The following is a 9608-nucleotide window of genomic DNA, read 5'->3' as shown; positions in this document are numbered from 1 at the left end:
TAAATGCGAAAGTAACTCTGTCTGTCTGTCTGTTTGTTACCTTTTCCCGGCCGAACGGCTGAACAGATCGTAATGAAATTTTGCAAGGAGATAGATTATATCCTGGGGATGGACATAGGCTATCTTTTGTCTAAAAAAATAATCTTTAAATGGGTTAAAAAAAATATATCTTAATTTTATGTAATGTGTGTCATAGATATGCAAAGATATACAAACTGTTAGTGTCATTCCTCTATGCCTGCCGTGCAATAGCTTTCAAGCCATTACGTTACGTTTTTCTATTGTAAGGAACTAAGTAGAGAGTAAGAAAAAATAAAGATCTTGACAGTTTGTAGTGTCGCCATATTTGTTTCAATTTTCAATACCGTTTTTGTATATTACAATTTAAATTGCAGAAAAAAAATCATGTTTCATAAACACATAAATAGTGAGTGTGTGTCATTTCTCTATGTCCACGAGGTCTTGCCACGTCAGTTTTCTCCTTCGGGCGAACCCGTCCGCTTAATTAAATAAACAGCTTTTATCGTTGAATGATTTCATGATTTATTTCATGAAAATCTGCTCTCATAAAAAAGTAAGTTTTATAGACATTCAATAGGTCTCTCTCTCTCTCTCTCTCTGAAGATCAATCTATGAATCGTTACAAATTTATTTCCTTTATTTTTTTTAGTATGATTTGATACAATATGATTTCACTAAAAATCAATTTTTACCCCTTCCTATTTTCATTTCCACATTACGAAGTTTCACTTCTTCCGCGCGGTGGGACTCCACGCAATATTTTTGCATGCAACTAAAAACTATTTTTTAATGATGCCAAAGAAGTATAACTTCTCATGCGCGTACCTAAGTACACGTTGTGATAATACTAATTATCTCAGAACACTGAAACTTTAGTTTAACTATTTTTTCAGTGTTTATTTATATGTCTTTCAATTGTAATTATCTTTAGGGTTTATTTATTTCTCTATGTTTAATGTTGTGCAAAGATATGTGACTAAGAGAAGGTGATTTTGTCTATGGATCGGCGGATCTTTTAAAAAATGGAAAGGAGTGTGGATTGTTAACGATATAAGTTTGAGAGAATAAAATGAAGAAGGAAGTTTTAGTGGCTGGTATCAGCTATATTCTCAGCTGATAGTTCACTGAATAAGTGAACTGTTGTGCCCCTGAGCCAGGGCGAATGCTATGGTAATATTTAATTACCGGGGCTACTGTTATCTGCTGAAATATAAGGTACCAAAAGTCTAATGTATTCAGTACTGAAGTTTTGTGTTCGGTGAGCCCCTCCTATTAACTGTTTCGGCATAGTAATTTATTTCTCTGGTTTTCATTATGGCACAACATAATTATTTTGAATTTCGCCTAGTGGTCCCGATTTAAAGATTCTTGTGTACTCCGAAGTAACTGAGTTAGTTAATTTTTTTATTCACTTTAAATACTATTATTTATCACAAATGAACTTTTGATTTTAGTTGTGCCCAACATAACTTTATAGATAAATTATATTTCATGTGATTTCTAATAAGTTATGGGTAAGCAACCTAGTTTCTCAGTGTCGAAATAGGTAACCTTGGGCATAAGCCGCAATGGAAAATTACTTATAGCATAGTAAACATTTAGGATTAATATAGTAATGTTAAAGTGTGGCGCCCATATAAACTTAATATAGTAACTATAATTCATATCATATAAGTAAATACAATTATAGAGTGACAACTCAAGGGGTTTCATTTTGCTTCGAAACACATAAGAGGTTACCCTATAATATTAGTATAAATTACAGAGTGTCGACCGTACGTGGGGCCCGATATTTTGTCAAGTAATTTTTGTTGAGTATAATCATGAATACCAGAGGGAGGTGCCATAACCGAGGCAATACCGGATCTAGGGACAGCAGCATGTCCGAGGACAGAGAGACAATTCCTATTCTGGTAAAACAAGAGATAGAGGGAAACGAATCTAATCAGCCCACGGAACACTTGGAAACTATCTCAGTTTTAGTCCCTACTCCTAGTGGCAATATTGACTGAAATAACTTGCTCCAGGGACTCATGGACAGGTTAGATGCCAACGCTGCTGAAATAAATGCCAAATTAGACTCTAACACTACCAGGTTAGATGCCAATGCTGCTGAATTGAATGCCAAATTAGACTCTAACACTGCCAAATTAGACTCTAATACTGCCAGGTTAGATGTCAACGCTGCTGAAACCAGTGCCAGGCTAGATTCCTATACTGCACAACTGACTGGCATACAGCAAAGTATCCTCAGCTTCGAGAGTAACCTCAAGTTAGAGCTACAGGAAGTTAGGGAGTCAGTATCAGTTGTAACCAACCGGATAACAACACTAGAGTTTAACACTGATCAGAAATTAGCCCAGCTTCAGAATCAATGCCAAGACACCACACAGAAGATACAGGAGGAGTTAGGCAGTGTGTCATAACGCTTAGAACAAGTGGCCCAACAGGCTGCACAAAACCTCTGCAGTTTGGACAACACTAGTCAACAGGTGCACGAACAAATGGCACAAATTTCACACAAAACGGACGAACTAGGGCACCAACTAGAACAGCGAGTAGGTAATCTGGAAAATCGCATGCTTACCCTCAGGTTGGACAACCTGATGGATAGACCCATCACTACCGCAGTTAAGCCCATAGCTATCCCTAGTAACGTGCCAGAGACGGCTTCACCAGTTACTACACCACATGCAGCACATTCTAGCCTTTCTCCTGCACTTGACCAAGTGGCCATTATGCACCACCCGGCCAGACAGTGGTCAGAGGCCATGCCTCGTTTCGCAGGTGGGGAAAATGAAAACCCCATGCGGTTTTTAAAAAAATTTGAGGAGTATTCAGCCATGTTTAAGCTGAATGACGAGGAGAAATTAAAATGCCTGAATACTGCCCTCCGCGAACATGCGTATTACTGGTGGGAAGTAATACAAACTTCGACCCACACATACACAGATTTCCAAACTCAATTCAAGCAGAAGTTCTGGAGTGTGCGAATACAGGGCCACTTAAGAGCCAGGCTGCATGGGGAAAAATTCGACTATAAAAAACATAAGTCTCTGGAAGCCTATCTCTCGAGCATGTTCGAACGTACCAGATATTTAGACCTACCAATGAATGACGAGGAATTTATTTCCATGTTTCTTGGACAACTACCCTACAAGTACCAGTTACAGCTAACTGGTAGGAATTTTTCGAATATTACCGAGTTTAGAGAACAGTTACTGGCATTCGCCAGGCTAGAGCAGCAGGGGCGGATTAATACCACTGAACCAGAAAAGGCACAAGCTCAGAAATCACCTCCGCTTTACCAACAGTGGCAGCGCGGCGGGGAACAGCCCAAAATACGAGTCAACACCGCCAAATGGAAGTTTCACCACACCGGTAAATGGAATAACCGGCAGAATCGAATACATAACTCGAACTTCTGGAGCGGGAAATGGAGTCATCCCGGTGGTGACGAGTACGAGCCGAGCCACCATGAACAACCCCGTAACAAGAGGTCGCAACACGAAGAACAGCGGCTTCCCAGGTACGAGTACCCAGAGCGACCAAGATCACCACGTCAAGGGTACCACGACCGATTGCCAAGATCACCGGAGCAGCAGTAACAGCTAGTGTTCCCTCCCAGTGGAGCTGAAACCGTCCAGTCAGCGAACACCACGACGAGTTTCCCCACACACAACTTCCCCTCGTTCACGTCAAAGTACCAACAAGGATACTTTGCGCGGCAATCACCAATCCCTCCCAACAGCAGCCAGATGCAGCAACAGCAGCAGGCCAGCTCATCATCAAACGCCGCCTTGGCTAGCACAGCCAATGTGACGGCGTTAAACTAGCAAGGATTAGTGGTGATACGCCCCGATCATTAGTCCAGGGACCAGACATGGGGGTAAATGATTACCAACAGTTAATCCTGTGGAGCGGCAGACCGGCGTACACCCCTCATGAGGCCATATGCCTGGTTCGGTCGAAGGCGATACCCAACCAATATTTACCCATCTGCGACGAGAATCCGGATCAGGATAAACTTCCTAGCAGGGAAGAAATTGAGGATTTAATTAGAGCAAAGCTACACCTAGAAGCCAGGAATAGACAGAAGCGGAAAACCAGGCGCAAGCTACACCGTTTTAAGGTCGGTGACCTTGTGCTGTTAAGGACTGCGCCAACAAGCAACAAGTGGGCGAAGGTAACGAAGAAGTTATTCCTACTCTACAGTGGACCCTACGAGATTCTCCAGGTACATCGGGAGAACTTTTACACCTTAAAGGAAGTGTCAACAGGTATCAATGTGGGAAACTACAACATTAATCATTTAAGGGCCTACCACACACCAGTGGTGCAAAATATATAAGATCAGAGTATACAAAATAGTTAGCTGTATGTATACTGTACTGTTATTGTGCCTAGAATTATTAATAAGATTTATGTGTAACTGTGAATTTATACCGGAAGGTTATGGTGTTAGTCAGCTGAGTTATTTTTTTTTTAATTTTGTGAACTCAGTTGATTTCGGCTAGGTGAAGCGTAGTCTTCCTAGCATTTATGTGGTTCAGTACGAGAGTAAATGCTCTTGTCCTTAGGCAGAGACCTAGAGGATGTACTGTGAACCTGGTGTACTGTATGTACATGTTTATTGGCAGCACCTAATAGTTCGGTTCACACACACGAATTAAGTAATTTTAATGTACACTGTCAGTACAGGCTGTATATTGGTGCTAATGTATACCTAGGCAATGTTCTGTTGTAAACACAGACACCCTGACACACTGTGTGTAAACAAACAAGAAAGCACGGTAGAAATAGAAAATAATGGCTTACCTTGTTATGATCCAGGCTACAGCTTTTTTTTACCTACCTATTTCCTAGGCATTCCTCATTTCTAACACTTTTCAATCAGTAGTAAATCATGCTGACTAGGATTGTAATCCCACAGGATTACCCTATCTAAGTGGATATTTACTTCATCCACAACTTCCTAGATATCACACCTGAAGAAAGAATTAGCTATATAGCTGGCTAGAGAGATCACCTTCACTTCTCTTTAGATTAATTTTGACAAGAAAGAAAAATGCACATTAATCATTGAATTTCACTTGTTTACATCATACAGATAGCACTCAGTTTGGTAATTCACTGTCTATTTCTTGATGTGAAAAGATTCTTCAGTGATGAGTGTAGAATGTTATTATTTGTTAATTGACAAAATATTATTAAATATCTGTGAGGTAATAATAACAATGCTAAAAAGCTAGTGATGTGAAAATGTGATTTAATGTTGTTTTATGGGAGACCAAATGAAACAATTATGATTACTAAATATAATCAGAAATAACTGTAAAATATTAGAATATGTGCATATAAATGTTATGTCAGTGCAAATATCTATAAAATGTTTGTATTTGTTTGTAATGACCAGGAATGTGCTATTCCTATATACCAGCAAGTCATTTATGAAGTTCTAGTAATCACTGTAAATATTTATTTAATATGTGCATATCAATGTTATTGTGTTTGAAGTTTAATTATGTGTTCCTGCACTGAAGTTTAGTTAATGTTTCTAAGAACAAGTTGATTGTAAATATAATATATATATCATAATGAAACAAATGTTTATTGTTATAGGCAGAATTCCAGGAAATGTTATTATTTCTGCCATAAAATTAATGTACTAACATAATAATGTTTAATAATGAAGTTTAACAAACAACTATTTCAATTGATGGTATGATACCAATTGTAATAAAACAAAGCTCTCTTTGGCTGGGTTAAAAATAATTATTTTCAGCCAAAATAACTAAATGGCATTTGTGTAAATAGTTATCGATTGTTGTAGACAAGTAAAAATTATCACATTTATGTACACAGCATTTCATCATGAACATGGAAAAAAATACCCAGTCTCAACAATAGTCCACATCTGATTTCCACTATATTATGTAGTTGTGTTATTATGTTAATGAATTATGCTTATTTTATTTAATATTTTTGGTTAATATGAGTTGTGTCAAATTATGTGTGTTTAATTTAAGATTTTAAATTTTAATAAGTAGGCCTATTTTAAACCAAGGTTGCTTACCCATTATTTAAGGTTAGTTAGGGTAGCAAGTAAAGAAGAATTTTTACGTTCCGGTGTCTGCAGCGAATGGAGAATAAACTGTACGAGGTAGTTCACTTGGACGCTTAAAGTTAAAAAGCGCGGGTGCATTTAGAGGCTAATATATAACAGTTTAATGAGTGTTTATAGTGTACACGAGTGCGCGGACGAACTACGGACCGAGATGAATTCTTCTTGATCCTCGTCTACTGCATGGGGTAGTAGCATCAGCAGTGACAGCGTCCACCACGTCTGTCAGGCTTTGGGCATGACGTCACACCGCAGGCCTGGGGTGGAGCGGCCGAGAGGTATATCCAGGCATGGGTTGTCTGGAATGGCTGCCACAGTCCTCGCTAGCCTGGATCACGATGTCAATGTGGTGACATCAGTGGTTGTCATTGGCTTGGACGGCGTCCCGGTCAACAGCGTCCAGCGACGGCGTGTATCTGCACATTGAGCGGTATTGCTTAGTACCCGCCACACAACACTTGTTGATAGCAGCCTCGTAATTCCCTGCAGAATCAACTCCTACCTTGTAACCAGCGGCAGAACGAGTCTGATAGTTCACTGAATAAGTGAACTGTTGTGCCCCTGAGCCAGGGCGAATGCTATGGTAATATTTAATTACCGGGGCTACTGTTATCTGCTGAAATATAAGGTACCAAAAGTCTAATGTATTCAGTACTGAAGTTTTGTGTTCGGTGAGCCCCTCCTATTAACTGTTTCGGCATAGTAATTTATTTCTCTGGTTTTCATTATGGCACAACATAATTATTTTGAATTTCGCCTAGTGGTCCCGATTTAAAGATTCTTGTGTACTCCGAAGTAACTGAGTTAGTTAATTTTTTTATTCACTTTAAATACTATTATTTATCACAAATGAACTTTTGATTTTAGTTGTGCCCAACATAACTTTATAGATAAATTATATTTCATGTGATTTCTAATAAGTTATGGGTAAGCAACCTAGTTTCTCAGTGTCGAAATAGGTAACCTTGGGCATAAGCCGCAATGGAAAATTACTTATAGCATAGTAAACATTTAGGATTAATATAGTAATGTTAAAGTGTGGCGCCCATATAAACTTAATATAGTAACTATAATTCATATCATATAAGTAAATACAATTATAGAGTGACAACTCAAGGGGTTTCATTTTGCTTCGAAGCACATAAGAGGTTACCCTATAATATTAGTATAAATTACAACGTACCCATTTTTTTTATTTAATTTCTTCTATACATATTTTTTTCTCTCTACCTAGGGCACTCATAATTCTTTTAAATTTCACGTGTATGTTTTCAATGTCATTCGAGTTGTACAATTTTTTTTTGTCAAATTGGTCATTATTTATACTTTGTTTCATTTTGTAAACATACGTATTTTAGGTATTATGACAAATAAAATAAATTAGTTACACTTACATTCTTAGGTTTTTATTGTGTGGATAGTTTGAAGTTTAATATTATGTAGGTATATAAATTCGTAAACATATAAATTTTTTCGAAATTTATTCATAGGTCGGCAGGGCCTACTAATATTTTCTATTTGTCAATATTGTATGTTTTTTTACAGTACCTACTTATTTGCAAGGAGTTTTGTTTAGTGTTTATAATTTATCTGCTGAGCGTCAAGAGTCTTAGGGCTGCCGAGACCGAAGACCAGAAATATTGATCAATTATGTAATATATTGTTGAAAAATTTGAATTTTACTATTTCAGGAAAGTTGATTTTTTTTTTATTAATTAGAATAGTTACGTGTAATTGCCATCTTCCTTTATTTCATATTAAACATTATGTTTGGTTGAGTGTGAGATAATTTTATTTATGTATGTTTTAATTTCATTTAATTTCTTATATATATTCTTACCTACCTACTTCTATTAAATTTCAGGCGGATGTTAACATTGTCATTCCAGTTGTATAAACTTTTTTGTCAAATTAGTTGTTATTTATACATTTGTTTCATTTTGGACTATGTTTTTTTTTTTTACTTAATTCAAAGATTTGTGGTGTGTACAGGGAGTGATATCTCTATTAATTTTTAATTTTTATACTCCTTTGGATAAGCGGAATATTGCCACCACAGTTTTACATATAAAAAAATCCTACAAATGTTTTCAACATTATGACAAATAAAAAATAGTTTCAAAAACATCCTTTTTTTTTTGGTGTGTATAGTTATGTATGTACGTAAATTCTTAAACATAGAGTTATTTATTAATTAATTAATTTAGAAAATTATTCATAGGTAGGTAATAAGTTTTTCTATTTGTCAATATTGTTATTATGGTAGATAGGAGTACAGTAAATGCCTACATTCTTATATTCCTTTATATCTCTTTCGATTTGGAGTGTTTTCTAGCCATTCGGGGTCCTCCACATCACCCCCTCCCCCCGCCCCCCCCCAGGTGGTTAAAGCCCCAAAATTTCGAAAGTTTAAATTTTTTTTAAATTCTTTCTCTTTCGTTTTTAAGTGTTTTCGAGTCATTCAGGGTCCTTGAACCCCCCGCCCCCCTCTAGGAAAAAGCCCCAAAAATTCGATAATTTTAGGAATTTCAAATATCTATTCTTTCGAGATGGAGTGCTTCGAAACATTCGAGGTATTGAACCTCCACCCACCCCTTCCTCCCTTCCACAAAAGTGAAAGCCACAATATTTCGAAAAATTGGAGGAAATTGTATTAAAATTAAGTCATTACGAACTAAAGTGTCCGGGGCATGGTGGAACTTTTACCCAAAGTCGACTTCCCACCCAATTTTGAGGGAGGGGGGGAATGCAAAACTCCAAAATTTCGAAAAATTTCTTAAATTTAAGTATACTTTTTTACTATTTGGAGTGTTTCCGAGCCATTCGGGGTCCTCAAACTGCCCTCCCCCCACAAGGAGTCAAAGACCTAATAATAAAAAAATTTCCCAAAATTTCTAAAACCTATTCTCTTTCGTTTTGGAGTGTTTACTAGCCATTCGGGGTCTTCAACATCACCCCCCCCCCCCTTCACAGGGGTCAAAGCCCCAATATTTAAAAAAATTTCAAAAATCATTCTCTTTCGATTTTTAGTGTTTCCCTGCTATTCAGGGTCCTCAAAATAACCCCTCCCCCTCTGGGGACAAAGCCCCAAAATCTCGAAAATTTCAGGAATTTAAATATCATTTCTTTCGAGATGGAGTGTTCCGAACCATTCAAGGTCCTGAACCTCCACCCCCCCCCCCCCCTCCTTTTTCTCAAAAGAGAAAGCCACAAAATTTCGAAAAATTGGAGGAAATTGTATTAAAAATAAGTCATTACGAACTAAAGTGTCCGGGGGATGGCGGAACGTTTACCCAAAGACTTCTTTTACAACACATTTGTGGTAAGGGGATTGGGGGAATGCAAAACCCCAAAATTTCGAAAAATTTCTTAAATTTAAAAATACTTTTTTACTATTTGGAGTGTTTCCAAGCCATTAGGGGTCCTCAAACTACCCTCCCCCCACAAGGAGTCAAAGACCCAA

The sequence above is a fragment of the Bacillus rossius genome, chromosome 1 (genome assembly GCF_032445375.1).
Source record: "Bacillus rossius redtenbacheri isolate Brsri chromosome 1, Brsri_v3, whole genome shotgun sequence".
In the NCBI taxonomy this organism is placed as follows: domain Eukaryota; kingdom Metazoa; phylum Arthropoda; class Insecta; order Phasmatodea; family Bacillidae; genus Bacillus; species Bacillus rossius.
The sequence above is the reverse complement of the archived record's forward strand: the minus strand, read 5'-3'. Positions refer to the sequence as shown.